We start from the raw sequence: 16,980 nt of genomic DNA, 5'->3' as shown, positions 1-16,980 counted from the left end.
TATATATATATATATATATATATATATATATATATATATATAGTTACCCTTCATATGACTGAAACTACAAAAGCCCAAAACTTCAAAAGCCTGAAAAGTCAAAAGCCTGAAAAGACAAAAATTACATATACTGACTTTAAACAACATAAACCATATTAATTTCTACTAAGTATAAGAATGGGGACAAGCCCCCCTGCACCCCCCATGTGGGGGGCTGCACCCCACCCTGTTATTTAATATAAACTCCAAGATTGCATTTAGTGTAATGAAGTGCAATCCTGGAGTTGATATATTTAAGTAGCAGGGGGTGTGGGGGTGCAGGGGGTTTGTTCTTAGTGGAAATTAATATGGTTTATGTTGTTTAAAGTCAGTATATGTATTTTTTGTGTTTTCAGGCTTTTGAGTTTTCAGGCTTATGAGCTTCAGGCTCATGTTAATTCAGTCATATGAAGGGGAACCATATATATATATATATATATATATATATATATATATATATATATATATAGTCCTATACATTTCTCTACTTTGCACACTTCTTCTTGACACACTTGATTCAGTTCTATTGGCTATATAAAGTGATTGTGTCACCCCTTTTTGTCAAGTGACAGTTTACATTCAGCCAATATTCTATACATATTTGCATTAATGTTGAAAAAGTGGATAGCTATGGTTCTTTCCTACCTCCCTCCTGTGCATTCCTATTTTCCTTTCCCTTTGTTCTTCCCCCTGCTTGCTTCCCATTTTCCTATCTACCCCATTTTAACACATTTAATCTGCTCAAAAAAATAGAAACACACACAAAACACATAAGAATAAACAAAAGCAATGTAGCCTTCACTTTTTGGTGTGTATGTTTGTGCAGAGCTTGGCATCTCATATAAATGCCAAGCAAAGGTGAATGGCTCTTCAGTGGTGCGGCTACCTTAGCACACTGTCACTTAAGCATATTGTGCTAAAGTAACACACAGTGAATGTAGGATAAATAATTATTCCATTGTATTATAAATACATATTTAAAACTATTAGATACACCTGGATTCTAACTATATATCATCTGGTCTCCAAAAGAAATGTGTCAATGCATTTATACCTGTTGCCACAGAGTCAGCTAAGCAGCAGATGTGTTTCTTACACTCATTACTCAGAACTCTCATAAATTTACCAACAAGGCTCATGCTTGCTTTCCACTTAACTATGGGCCAACAGGTAAAGCAGTAGAAATGTGTAGCTCACATAGGAAACACTTTGCAATTGATCGCACAAACCCACTGCTCGGCGTTATGTTAAGTGTAGAATAACATGTATTACTTATGTTTACTGTACATTTATTCTTCATCCCATGAAAATACATTTAAAAATACAAATAAAGGGAAAGCACTTTTTAAGGAAAGAACACATATTTACATTGTAGCCATGTGTTACCTGCACCCATGCACTTTAAACTTGGTCTCTCAGTACTTGCTGCCAAATACATCAACTGAACTACAGAAAGAAATAAATAAGCAATGCTTTATTATATACCATGGACATCTTTATAATCACAATACTTGTAGTAATGTGGACAGCTGTTTACAAATAGCTTGCAGAGCTGTCTCTTTATGGTATACCTGCACACTGGAAACAGTAGAGCAAATGCTACACTTTGCACACTTATCAGACTGGTAACATGTAGATGCTTAATATCTTGACATTTATATGTGGCTAGCTATCCATTACATTCAAGCCACCCAACATCTTCTTTCAAAATCCAGTGATGGTATTATCCACTATAAATTGTTCTGCAGCCATATAAAAGTCAGATGTTTGCCATGAAGCTTGCATTAAGTACTAAATTCTCCAGTCTGTATACTTGGGTAGAGATTCTAATATCACTGCAGTAAACTGGTGTGTGTGTGTGTGTCTGTCTGTCTAGTCAAAAGAACATAACTGGTGTATCCTGCATTCATCACTAAAATTCTATGGAGTACCAGTATTTTGACAGTTGTACATGTCTACACATCCATTTCATCCAGGCCTCCCAACATCTTCTCTCAAACATTCAGTGATGATGTCATTCACTATAAATTGTCCCTCAGCCTTATAAAAGTTAGATTTGTGCTATGGTTCTTGCATTAAGTACTGATTTTTCTAATTTGTATACATAGGTAGGGGCTCTAATCTCACTGCCATCAACTGGTGTGGTGCGTGGTGTGTGTGTGTGTGTGTGTGTGTGTGTGTGTGTGTGTGTGTGTGTAATGATGCACTTGCTTGACATTAGAGAAAGCATTTTAAACAGGCATATGGGACACAGCTCTTGCCATCTTCTCCTCACCACACACTGCTGATGTCATCAATTATAAAGTGTGTCTGACACTCTCCAAGTTAGACTTGTTCTGTGGCATATGCATTAAATACTAAGGTCTCCTAGTTGGAGTACTTAGGTTGGCGTTCTGTTCTCACTGCAGTCAACTGATGTGTGTTTGTGCACTTGTTTGACATTAGAAAAAGCATTTTACATCAGCATGTGGGACACTCCTTTACCACCTTCTTCTCATCAGAGTCTGATAATATCATCAGCTATAAAGTGTTGTCCGACACTATAAATACCAAAGTTGTGCTCTGGTGCTGTGGCACTTGAGTTAAGAACTGTGCTATGTACATAGTTAGGTATGGATTCTTTTCTCACTGCAGTCAATTGTGTGTGCATTCATAAATCACTATTGTGACAATTTTCAAATGATGTGTAAGTCCACAACTATGCCCAACTCTTATTCAAACATTTTGTTGTAACATACAATGATGATGTCATCCTGTATAACATGAACTCTTACAGTACTCAAGACAATCCTGTGCTGTGGTAGTAACATTAACTACTGTGTTTACAAGCTGTTTTACCTACACATATAAGTATTCTGGTCTGACAGCAGGTAACGTGCATGTCTATACATACAACTATCACTTCTGAGACAATTTTACACAAGGATGTGACTCCACATCCATGCTCTATACTCCTCTCAATATGTTCTCCTCAGCATACAATGATACTATTATACTCCATAAAGTGCAATATGACAGTGTATACCTACATAGGTGTAATGTTCAAATAAGGCCCAGTCTACTGGTGTGTGTGTGTGTGTGTGTGTGTGTGTGTGTGTGTGTGTGTGTGTGTGTGTGTGTGTGTGTGTGTGTGTGTGTGTGTGTGTTTGTTGCTAGTTGTACATTATGGTCATTGTATGACCTTTGGAATTGCCCTTCCTTTCACTACCAATCAGGGAACCTTTCACATAGCCCCATACATCCACTATCCTCCTGTCACCTCTGGCCAGATGATATCCTTTCTGCGGAGGAGTGGAGGGTGTCATCATGCCAAACATGCATGCATACATCATGAAGCAGAATCCTTTCATAACCATCTGCAAGCCATCTCCAGACCACTACATGTGTGATGGCTAATTCTGTCATGGTGTAGTATACAAGTCCAGTATGGACAGTGGCAGAATGCACTGCAATCCAACAAATATACACATATGCACAATGGTCTTACTATCTTCCTTAATAGAGATATAAGGGATTTATTTTTACATGATATAATAATGGCTAGGATTCCCTGTGATGTTGGACATTTGCCTTATGTCATATGACCCTATAAACAGTGGACATGTCAAAAGTGTTGTCATTGACGTGCTGTATTGAGGTCTGGATGTACAGTATGATTACAAGAGGGTATTATGATCTGTGATGTGAACTAACTTACTGATGGATATTGCTGCTATTGCATTACATGCTCCTCCTATAACAGCTATAGTAATATGTCCCCTAGGAACTGTTGACATAGGTTCATAGTTTCAGAGGAGTTTACTTGACTAGCTGCCTTACAGCCCTTTCAAGCCTAGCCATGTTCACCCCAAGTAGCCCCAACTGTCCTTACTAGGTGGACATAATTTGCAGACTGAGTCTATGGTCAACACCAACTACCCCTGTCCATGAGGGACAGGGGTGCAACCCCTGGGGTGAATTTGCGATCTTCCATCCATTTCTCTATGTTGCACTTCAATAGGGTCATTGAGGAGCTCTGCTTCCCATGATCTGGAAGTATATTCCAGAGGAATGTCAGTCTCTGGGAGATATAACTGTCACCCAGACATGTTCTGTTAATGTAACAGGCTAGGTTAAGATTCCTAGAATGAGTGACTCTTGTGCCATTAGAATTGAGGTTGTGCAGCATTTTCATCAAGGGAGGATCAGAGACTACCCTGTAGGCAAGGCACCACTCATGTCTCAGCAGCCTATATGATACAAAGGACAGTAACAGGGCTTTAAGTCTATTCATGTACATGATGGCATGGCTTGAAAGCCCAGTATTTTCTTGTTGCTGCAGGTGTCTGCTGAGGTACATGCCAAAGGAAGCATTGTACTCTATTAGTGGTCTGATGAGGGTCGAGTACAGTGACCTAATAACATCCTCATACCTGGATGTGATGTCCTTACTTATGAGGTGCATAACATAGAAAGCTTTCCTTTCCTTACCACTGTGGAAACTTGGTGGTTGAAGTTAAGAATAAGATTGGGTTTGAGCTTAGGGGGGATGTTGTCAATACTGTAATTAGCAGGAAATTCCACTTTACCAAAGGCAATAATATTGGCACTTTTTTGCATTTATTTGCAGACCGTGGCTTTGACACCAATCACTTGTCTGTGTTAGCCATTCCTGTAATATATTAACATCATTGAGAACTCAATGATTGCAATCATTAGCAAACTTGGTAAGTCAAAGGCCATCTATTTTTACCTGGACTTCCAAGAAATAGATTCCAAACAGGAAAAGGTCCAGCACAGATACTTTTGGTACACCACTGGTTACAGCTCTACTGGTAGAGGTTGAGTCACCAACTTTGACAGTATGTGTTTTCTGTCGGTGAGCCAACTGGCTACCCATCTAGTGATATAAGGGTCAATGCCCATCTGGGAGAGTTTCTCAATGATACCTGAGTGGGAGATTGTGTCAAAAACTTTGGACAAGATAAGACAGGCAGTATGCACTGTCTTACCTTCATCCAGGTCTTTGATGAATTTCTCAAAGGTCCATGATGATTATTTTCATGGTCTTGCAGATGAGACTGGTTAGACTTATGGTTCTGTTATTACCAGGGTCAGTTGATGGCCTCCCTTTTGTGCAAGGGAATTACTTGTGTCATCTTCCCCTCCACTGGAACAAAGCCAGTTCTCATGCTATGGTTAAAGGGAATGGTAAGTTGGTCTACTAGGTCCCATTTTAAATTGCTTAAGATGTTATCTGGTACCACTGCGACCATGTTTTTAGCTTTGGAGTGCAGACATATGACCTGATCTTCAGAGATGCTATGCAGAGGACTATTGACAGGTGTGCTTTCTAGTATGGCCTAGGGGTCCAGGGTGTGAAGTGTGTGGCAAATCTGTCAGCTAGCAGGTTGGAAATTTCCTCTAGTGCAGCTTTTTAGACTCCATTCAGCAACAGAACCTTGAGTTTGCCTCCAGTGGAATATTTATGTCAGAACTTTTGTTGCTTTGACATTGCCTAAAAAAGGCAATATGGGGGAGAAAAGTGCTTTTGCCAGTATCTGACAGCCTAGAGGACACAGGTGTAGACCATCTCTGGCAAACCAGCATGGCTGGTTGACCATCTCATCCCAGGCTGAGAGATACTGGATCCCTCTGGACTGACACCAAAGGCTAAGACAATTGTTGAAGTTGATCATTTTTTGTTTATATTGTGGCATCATCCTGTGTGATGGTACATTCTACATATACATTCACTTTGCAGTCCATACTGTATCATGTTAATATGTGATTAGTTCACAATACAACTGTCTTCATTGACATGCCCTCATTTGCTGTACATTATCATGCTTCACCTTCCCTCTTTCCCTGTGTTCATTTCTACAATTCATCTGTGTGTCCCTATTCAATGCACACACTTCTTATGACTGTTTATTTATAATGCAGTCTATGTACCCTTCATGATCATTTACACAACTTTTGTTCAGTATGCCTGAAACCGATTTCCACAATACTCTGCATTGAATACACTTTCATGTGATGTGTTTGGACTATATAAATTGCTGTATTATTAAAACTAGTAATCATTGTGGCACTTTGAGAAATCCAACATAGCTAGTTTGCCCATAAGTGAACAGGTTTATACATCTGCTGTTGTCCATGTTGCTTTATATGGTTTCCTGCCCAGCAACACTGTTGCTAGCCATAAAACCTCAGTCGTTTATGTTTAAACGTGGTGCACGACATGAATATGTAATTAGCACTACTGCTCATCGCTCAAACATGTAAACTTTGTGTAGGCTTTACTCAAATCCTGCATGGAGTTTATTGAATGCCCAGGTGTGTCTTGTCTTGTTTAGTATTATTTGCACACTGTTTGGAAATATGAAAATTACTTTCACGGCTTAAGGAAAAAGTTAAAAAATTAAGTTTCGGCTACCATAGGTCGCACAAACCAGCCAAGCGGCATTCTGTGGGTGACAGCCCTCTGAATCGTATTCAGGAAAGAAAAAAACACCTGACATACATCTCTCTGTAGCACAAGTTAAAAGTGCAGGTAGCTGATAGATGAAGTATATCTGATGCAAGGTTTAAATTCATTGACATGAAACTTTTCTTCATGATTGTCAAAATAAAAATTTAATCACATTTTGTGATACCAGTGTTTTTTTATTAAAAATTGACTGTTTTCCCTATTGCTAACAACATGTAATCATTATTCTGTCCACTGCAACATAATATGTCATGAAATACAGGTCAGATAATGTGTTCCGCAAAGTATGTCTGATGTTGTTTGGAGACGTGAAAAGGAAGAATTGTTTACTTGAATGTACTTCTTCCTCCAATCACTGATACATATACCCATGCATTGCATTTCATTCACTATCTGTAATTTCCATAACATATATTATCCTGCAATGTCTGATCTACATGGTTTCCACTTGGTGTCACACAAACATAGTTCAATACCTAAAGAAAAAAGTGAAAAATTTAATCTAGGCTGCCATAGGTAGCTCAAAAGTGCCTGTCAGCCTTACACAGCTGGCAATACTCTGTATAGTAATCTTTCAAAAAAATGCACCTGTCAGATAATGGTCTGTGGTACAAGGTGTAAATGAAGAGAATCCACAGCAATAAAGCACATAAAGCGTTGCTTGAATCCTGTTTGCAGACATTTTACCATAAGTCACAATATTAACTCTACCATTATTTTCCACTTTAAAGTTCAATTGCTCTCCACTTGGCATCATGCTCGTTATCCAAGGAAAAAAGTGAAAATTTTAGTTTAGGCTGCTTTAGATAGCTTAAACATGCCTGGCATTGTTGAGTAGCTCCTGCAACAGGGAGAGTACTAATTTCAGCAAATGTAACTGACAGATGTCAAATTCTGTGGTACAATGTATAACTAAAGTGACTCAAGAGGAATAAGCACATTAAGAGTTTTTGAATCCTGTGTAGAGATCCCAATTGCAATTTATCACAGTATGACCTTTTTAGTAACCTTTTTTAAGGTATATTTGCTCTGTGCTATCAAGCACCCAAACAGGGTGCCCTACCAAAAGGAAAAAAGTGAAAATTTTAGTTTAGGCTCCCCTGGTGGCTTTGCATAGCTGGCAGCATTCTGGATATTAATCATTTAAAAAATACACCTGTTAAGTAACTTTGTCTGTTGCTCAAGGTGTAACTGAGGTGAATCAGCAGAAAAAAGGTACACAAAGCATTGTGTGAATCCTGTTGTGTCAAAAAGATGGCACAAACAAGAATATCAGAAAACATAAAAAGCCATCCTGAGCAGGTAACTGACCCCACATGACTGTGTTATATCCAATACAAATGTCAGTAGTGTCCAAAAATCCAATGTCCAAAGGCAAGTAAAACTATTTATTAACATAAAACATACAAAAGGTTAAGTGCTTTTGTTTCAAGCTGTAAGAGACTTCATCAGAACAAATGCCACTAATAACTATACAGCACGTGTGTATAATTACAGCCTTTTATAATAGCAGGGGGTGAGTGGATAACAGTGCTAACCATGCAGCCTTTGGTAAACACACTTCTGGGATATTGCACTCGATGTCTGCACAAATCCCACATAAGAGAGAGCCTATCATGGATCCCTGTGGCAACCTACTCATTACAATTTTACATTCAGAGTGTGCACCAGTAAGTTCATAACCTAGGTGCTGTTGGATAATCTAATTTGCAGTTCCCTTCTCCTTTGTTCTCTAAGTCACTGATGGCTTTATATGGTAGATTTAAAATGCGAGCAACAATGTATTCCATTCTGTACAGAAAACCTTCTAAAGTCAAATGCAAAAAAGTGCAGCATAGTATATATTCAGTAGTCTGTTTCTAGCTTTTCATGCAATGAAGTCCTAGTTCTATTTGACTTTCTATTTCTTCACAAAATCGTTTGTTCTTCAAACATCTTCACTACAGATCTAAACTATACCAAAACATTAATGTAGTTGGAGGTTAGGCTCTTAACACAGCATATTATCAGCCTATGGAATGCATTGCTGCTACATGTCAAAGTACTACTTTGACTACATTTAAGACTAGTCTTGACTAGATGAGCAGACATAAGGTTACATCATGCTTATCTTGTAAGGCCTTTCCCAATTTGAGAGGTAAGCAGTGTTAAGTGCTTTTAAGTTTGCCCATTTACATCTTATGGTCCCTGTGATTGCTTGCCTAGTATTATTTGTATGTTCATATGTAGTCTATCATTTAGAAGACCTCATTTTCATACTGCATATAAAAATGACACATTTTATTCTTACTGTATCTACTGTATATTTAATGAAACTGTATCTATTTCTCTGCTAGATTTTGTGTCAAGTCATTGAAAATTGTGATGGAGCTCACCTAACACTTAAATGTTAAAGTATTCAATATAATCAAGTAAAGATAATTTAGCCACTAAAAAAAGTAAATAAAATGGCTCTTGATTTGTTACATTTGATGATATCAACTGGATTTGTCTGAACTGATTGATAAGCATTTTGCTGATACAATATTTGGTTGGCACTAAAATTAACAGCACACTGATTTTCTTTGGTGGATGCAAGGATAGCTTCACCAACATCAGCTTCTTCCTCTGACTATAAAATAATTAACCATAGTATTTTATAGGTTCATAGGTGGGTACTAGGCTATCTGCCCAAAGGCATTTATAAGCCTAGCCAGAATGTGTTGGCTTTCGCTGCCCCTTAGATTAGTTCCCTGTGCCTCTGTCCAGCAGAGCCACTGAAGTGATTCCCGAGGTAAACTTTCTGTTTCCCATCCATATTTTATCCATATCCTTATCCATAAATAAGTTTTATTGCATATAAATTAAAATGTGAATACATTCTGCAGTAGCCATCCATTTCACTGTTTGTCAACTGTATTATCAGCAAAATTACTGTCCACCAGTATAAATTTCATTGGTCAAGTGATGTGCCTTCACAGTCCCATTTATGGTATTACTGTTTGTAGACCTGTTATGCTTAGGAGTTATTTTTACTGCTACAGGTTCCTATAACATTTAGTTGCTATTTTGCCATAAATATAATTTTCCATATAGTTATTCAGTGTTCTGTTTATTTTAAAAAGGCCCTTGTGGTCATTAGCCTAGTAAACACCTATGAACCTAGAGCAAAAAAGATGCAATCATTTTCCCTTTTTTATACGTGTTATGTGATTTGGATATTGTTTCAAACATTTTCATAATTATTTTGAATATTTTTATCAATATGTTGCAGTTTCAGACATTTCATTTAATTAGAAATTTGTTCTGAGTATTTTGCGTGCTTTGTTTTCTATTTGTAGAAAAAATCATTTAAGCAAGTTTTAGTACCTGGAATTTGTTTCTGACCTGTTTGCAGTTGGGGTGATCCACTTGTGTATATTCCTCCATTTCTAACCGGTTGCCTCATGGCTGTGACTCTGGATCCCATTCTGACCCCATGTCAATAGTCTTGTACATACTAAGAAGACAATAAGGCTTGGGTGTTCATTTAAGTAGTTTATTGCATACAAACACATCAGGATGGATGGCAGGAACATTAAACTTAAACTATCTAACTAACTGACTACTACATACTTGCATGCTCTCACTTTGGTTGCTCACTCAAAATGGCACTCTTGCTTGCACGTGCTCAGTACTTATATGTACTTGCCCACTGACTAGAATGCTTCTTACAGATATATCACACATTCTGATCAACACATGGTACTTCACCTCTTCTAGCTAAAGCACTGCAGTAGACCTGTGCCTGAATCAGAAATGGCCACCACCAGTGCTAAACAAATGTTACTGCTGGCAGTAATATTTCTGAATCCCGGGAACAATCACTGCTGAAAAGCTTCAATTAATAGTATTGAAGTCTCTACAATGGTTTTAAGCCAGGTCTGCCAAATTTGCTAAAAACAGAGATGTGCAACTTTAGACATAGATAACACAACCATGAGGTACAATCTGAAGCATATACATAATAAAACCAAAAAATGTTTCTTATGGCTCCCTGGCTACAACAGAAATGTATTTATACAAATAAGTTAGCTTTAATTATCCTTTTTTGTCTCCAGTGGTACTTAGGGTGGGGTGAAGTTGCTAGACAACTTTTGCCTTCATTTGCAGCAGCATATTATAATTTTGATCAGTCCTATAAAGGTATATTACTGCTGGTGATAAAAGTATTGTAAAAACTTTTGAATTTTCCTTTCCTCAACAAGAGCTTTTATTAAATCAGTTGTCTTTCTGCTAAAAAAAAAAAAAAAAAGCTACACTTCAAAGGACTATCCAAGATCAGTAATGTAACATCACCACTAACTTCTACCAAGCATGACTTGAAGGTTGGTATAATGGTTAAGGTGTTTAACTCATAGACACAAGATATAGTGTTTGATTCTCACCCTTGGGAGGGAAACTGGATAGGCTTACAATGACTCATTAAGGCAGATAGCCTAGTAATAAGCTATGAACTATGTTAGTATTGATGATCTGTCCATTACACCAACAGAATCATAGGTTCATAGGTGTGTTCTAGGCTACTGGCCCTGGAGCCTTTACAAGCCTAGCCCATTGAAGTGCCCTGGCATCATGCCACCCAATGTTAGTTCCCAGTGCTGCTATCAAGTAGAGTCACTGGAGTGATCCCCGGGGTGAACTTTCTATTACCCATCCACTCATCAAGATTTCTCTTGAAGAGGGACAGCGAGGTGCTCTGCTTGACATGTATGGAAAGTCTATTCCAGAGCATGGGGAGTCTCCGGGTGAGGAACCTGTCCTTCCAGCATGTGCTGTTGATTGTAGTAATGAGGCTGAAGTCTCTAGAGCATGTGGTGTGGAGAGATTGGGATTTCTTTAGATGTAAGCACAAAAGGTGGTCTCTGTGCCAAAACCGATAAACTAGTAAATAGAAGAAAGGCACAGTGAATCCAGCAGTGGTATTTTCAAGTCTTTAATCCACACGAACCACAGAAAGTAAAACTCCACAAATAAAATAACACCACAGCAAATATCCTTTACATTTTCATCAATGAACTTCATCAGAATCTGAATGAGTCTGATGAAGTTCATTGACGAAAATGTAAAGGATATGTGTTGCAGCGTTATTTTATGTGTGGAGTTTTACCTTCTGTGGTTCGTGTGGATTAAAGACTTGAAAATACCACTGCTGGATTCACTGTGCATTTCTTTAGATGTAGCATTTCTAACAGAGATGGGTCAGACGTGGTTTTTGTAAGTCAAGCAAAGATTGCCTCTAAGTAGGTGATATGAGACAGAGAATAGCTGGAGTCTTTTGAGTCTGTCCATGTATGACATGTGTTTAATGCCTAGGATCCTCTTTGTGAGGTACTTCTGTGGCCTCTCCAGCTGTTTCAGGTGTCTAGTGAGGTACATGCCAAATGGGGCATTATACTCAATGATTGGGCTAATGAGCAAAGAGTAGAGAGATACGATGACCTCTTGCTCTCTGGATGAAAAACCCTTGTTAATGGGATGAGCGACATAGAAGGACTTTCTGACCACAGTGGCAATGTGGTGGTCGAAGGAGAGGTTGCTCTCAACCTGCATCCCCAGATCTCTTATAATGCCTTCAGTGTTCAGTGGGCTCCCATCGATGTGGTATTTAGCGGGAAATAAGTTTTTACCAAAGGGATAATGACACATTTTTTGGCATTAAGCTTAAAGTCATGGTTTCGAAACCAGTGAGGCCTTTCTGTAGGATGTCTGCATCACTTGGGGAGTTAATAATGGCTCCCAGCTTGCAGTCGTCTGTGAACTTGGTCAGCCAGAGTCCCCTTGTGTTGGCGTTGGCTTCTGAGAAGTAGATGCCAAACAGGAGAGTACCTGGGATCGATCCCTGTGGGACTCCACTCGTGACTGGTTGGGAGTCTGACTTGGAGTCTACTACTTTCGTACTGTGTGTTCTATCTGTGAGCCAATTTGCAACCCACCTAGTGATATAGGGGTTGATGCTTAGTTTGGTAAGTTTATCAATGATTCTCGAGTGAGGAATGGTATCAAAGGCCTTGGCCAGATCAAGGTAGGCTATATGCACTGCCTTACCTTCATCCACAGCCCTGGTGACTGACTCAAAGAAGTCAACCAGGTTGAGCAGGCATAATCTCCCTTTCATAAAGCTAAATTGCATGGGGTCTAGAGTTGGGAGATTTCATATATCTTTGTTAATCAGGCCTATGATGATGCACTCCATATCTTTACATATCAGACTCGTCGGGCTAATGGGGTGATAATTCCCAGGGTCTGTAGTTGTTCCCCCTTTATGGAGAGGGATGACTGTAGCAGTGTGCCATTCGGTAGGGACAAAGCCTGAGGTGAGGCTGTGACTGAACAGGGCACACAGATGTGGTGCCAGTTCGCTTTGTAGTTCATGCAGAACACAGCCAGTGATATTATTGGGTCTCATGGAGGCTGTATTCTTGGCCTTGAGCAATGCAGCTTTAGCCTGTGCTGCAGTAATGCTTGGTGCCTGGCATTCTTCTGGTATTGTGATTGGTCCTTTGGGGGGAAGGGTAAAGTTGGCACTGAATCTGTCAGTCTATGTTGGCAATATCTGCTGGCTCAGTATAGCAGGTACCATTCTGCAGTAACTCAGAGCAAATCTGAGTATTGTTGTGGAGGTTCTTGATATAACTATAGAATGCTTTGTGATTATTTTTGGTGTCTGTTGCAATTCTGCCTTCATAGCTGGCTTTGGAGGATTTGATGAGGGAGCTCAACCTTTTGTTGAAGCTAATAAAGGAGTTTTTCCAGTCTTGGGACTTCACCTTTTTCTGCAACAGTTTCTTTCTACTGTTGTAGAGTTTATTAATGGCAGGGGACCACCAGATTGGCTCCTTTTCTTGGAGGAGAGCGTCTTGGTTCTGTTTTGTATGGCTAGTTCCATGTATTTAAGTGCATGTTCGTACAGTGCATTGGTGTATGATTCGGCAGTCATGCAGCTATTTTCCATTGGCATGGATGCCATGAAATAAGCCACCTCTGTTTTTAAGAGCCCAAAGTCAGCTTTGGAGAAGTTTTTCAAGGTGGTTACCTTTGCAGGGGGTGTGGGCGAGATGTGGATTTCCATGGTGATTAGTTTATGGTCAGATCTGACCAGGGATGGATTGACTATTGGTGTAGAGCAATGTTTTCCCATATTAATAATAACCAGGTCAAGGATGTTGCTTCCTCTAGTGGGGGTCAGAATCAGCTGGTCCAGGATAGTGGAAGTGGTGAATTCCAGGAAGCATTGGGCCAGTGTATTGGTGCTTGAGTAGTTCTCCCAGTTGATGGAGTGGTAGTTGAAGTCTCCTTGTATGAGACTGCTGGGTTGGATATTGATAGATTCCAGGGTGCTTAGGAACATGGAGTGAGCATCTAGGGACATGGTTGGGGACCTACAGCAGGCTATGACCTGGATCGCCATCTTACCCAGTGTTAGTTGTACCTGAAGTATCTCAGATGCTTTATGCTGGGCTACTAGTCTGGAGGTGTGCATATCCTTTATGAATATGGAGACACCACCACCTTTGGAGCTACGGTCCATGTTTTGGGGATGAAAGGTGTGGAATGAGTTATAACCTGGTAGCACAGGGGTGCTTTCTGCCACTTTAAACCAGGTCTCCGTTACAGCACAACTGTCAATGTTCTCCATTTTGAAGAGTGCTTTGAGCGAGTGCATCTTGAGATTTAGACTTCTAGCATTTAGCAGCATGACCCTCATATTGCAATTATTTATAGCTGTTATGGTGGTAATTTTGTCTTTGGAACACCGCATTAAAAATGCACTATAGCTTTGGCAAGAGCCTTAGCCAGTACCTGGAAACCAGGGGTGACAGATGCAGACCATCTCTAGCAAAGCATTGAGGTCTGTCAAGCATGTCATCCCAAGCAGACAGATACTGGATCCCCTTAGAATGATATCAGAAACTTAGCCAATTGTTGAAGTCAATATTTTTTTGTTTGTACTATGGTATCATTCTAGGTGATGATAGGATACTGCTTAACGCTAGGGTCATACCTGCCTGGGCCAGATAATCTGAGAGCTCTACCATATCTCTTTTCATGTAGTCTAGGAAGGTGTGTCTCAGGTCATTCACACCCACATGTACAATGACAGAGTCATACTTTTACTTGTTGTGGAGTGACCTGAGTGCATGTGTTATGTGGTGGATTCTGGCACCTGATAGACAGTTGATTGTTACCTTTCTCTTAGTCAACCAAGTGAGTGGGACATCTGTGTGCCTCACTATTGAGTCACCTATGATTACTGTATTGGGTAAGGTGTTTAGCCTTAGGGACATAGGTTGAGGGGCACACTGCAAAAGATGAGCTATTTGTCCTGTGGTTTGTGTTGTGTTGTGGTGGTGGAGTGCATTTCTGTCTTGGAGGTCACTTCTGATTGGGTAAATTTCTATTGACAGCCTACATGAATGTGGGTGTGTGACTTATGTTTTTCTGTGAGAGATGTGACGGTGGGTGTTCTGGAGGGCTATGTGTTCCATATGGTGTGGTGCAGGTGTTGACCTTCTCCTCTTGCCCAGCTAGTCTGGTCTTTGCTGGAGAGTGTGTAGCTTCCAATTTGGTGATATAAGTGCATCTCTCACAAGTCTGGGTGTTGGGAGGTAAGAGGAGAGGGTTGTCTGTGTACATGAGGCAGTTGCTACAGTGCCTCAGAATGCCCAAGTGCACCAGGTTAATAGAAGAAAGCACAGGGAACTGCCCTTTAATCATACCAGGAGGGGTGGTCATAACTACTAAGTACTGGCACTATTTCCATGAAGAACAACTAGTGCTGATGGCACTTAGGTGTGCCATCAGCACTAGTTGTTCTTCATGGAAGACTTGTGTCTATGAGTCAAACACCTTAACCATTATACCAACCATCATAACAGTATTTAACTATAGATAAGCTTGTTTAGTAGTGTGGCAGATTGTTAGAGTGGTAAGGAAAGCTTTGATGAGTCAAGAGATTGAAGTAGAGCATTTTCAACCCATTCCTTTCAAATAGGAAGAGCTTCAGACTTGGCACTAAAAGAATAGAAAGGTGGGAGTCTGATGCTTTTTAAATTGTTAGATAAATGTGGACTTTGAGATTAGTTTTATTTTTGTTATTTTTCAGAGCACAGGAATATTGCAATTCTTGGACATTCTTTTGTTTAATGGGCAGTTCAGGAGGCATCAGCACAACACCATTGCAGTAGTTTAGGTTTTAACCCTTTGGAATAGGGAATAATGTGGAAAGGTTGCAAATAAATTTGATGGAATGGCTTAGTAAGGTGAATACAGTGTGTTACAGAAAGATAGGATTAAGTTATTTATTATCTATTTATAGGGGTGATAACCTGGGTGTGGCATGAAAAAAAAGGTTACTGGCACACATATTAAGAGATTTGGCTTTGTTAGAGTTTTTCTAGGATCAGGACTGTTTGGAGATCCTACCCAGGTTGGTTTGGAGTCAGTCTCAGAGTTTTAAGAACATTGAAGTAGTTAGGTGTTTTATTAATCACAGGGTATCATGAGACACCTCTTCCTTAGATACAAGTATTCTGCCTTATTGGGACCTTGCAGACAAGGATCCATCTTGGTTTAAATCTGATGGAGTAAATTTGAATGAGGTGGGTCTTGAGCTTTTTAATGCGAACATTTCCATACTGGTTAAAGATGGTTTGCTTAATTTGGATTTTTTTTTTTTTTTTTTGATTGGAGGAAGAAGGGGGAACAGCCTATGAGGTCAGGCTGGTAGGCTTTAAGAGGCTTTTTAAGCTCCCTCTATTCCCCATTTCTTTCATGAATAGTTAAGTTTAGTTAGAGTGGCTGACAGCATGCTGTCAGGTTGGCTTAGATGCTACAGTGAGAGGTTGTTTACAAAGCTGTTTTAATATGGGTGTACAGTCCAATGCTGCCCTTAATGTGTCTATACAATTTTATGAATATTTTATTGCTTGTCGTAAAGTTTGAATTAGTTAAGAATTTTACAAATGTTAAATTAACTGGTTGCTCTGGCTTTCTTGGTCTCATTTTTGTGTCGCGCAGGTGTATATGCACAAATGAAGTTTGGGATTAGCATATATATTTGTACAGATAATCCTGCAGGTTTAGGAAGTCACTAGGGAATTAATAGGGGTTAATGGGTGAGTTAAGCTAGCAGGCAATGAGGTAAGTAGGTTTAGGATATGGTTAGTGAGGGGGATTGCATAAAGCTAGGTAGGGAAGGATCAGGCCTCTTTTCTGTGTAGGTTTAAGGAAATTCCCTTGCTCCCCTCCCCTGTTTTGTTACTAGTGAGGGTGCATTATGACCTAAAAGGAATTTGCTTTGTGTTAGGTTATGTTGGGTGGGCTTTTAGGGGAGGTCTTAACGGAGACCCCCCCTCTAGTCCCCCTTTCTCTCTGGAATGGTTAAGTTCATTTTGCATGACTGGTGGCATGCTACTCATGTTGGGTCAGATACTACAGTGATATGTTGC

This window comes from Protopterus annectens, chromosome 13.part0 (assembly GCF_019279795.1).
Source record: "Protopterus annectens isolate FY-2018-M chromosome 13.part0, PAN1.0, whole genome shotgun sequence".
Classification (NCBI taxonomy): domain Eukaryota; kingdom Metazoa; phylum Chordata; order Ceratodontiformes; family Protopteridae; genus Protopterus; species Protopterus annectens.
The sequence above is the reverse complement of the archived record's forward strand: the minus strand, read 5'-3'. Positions refer to the sequence as shown.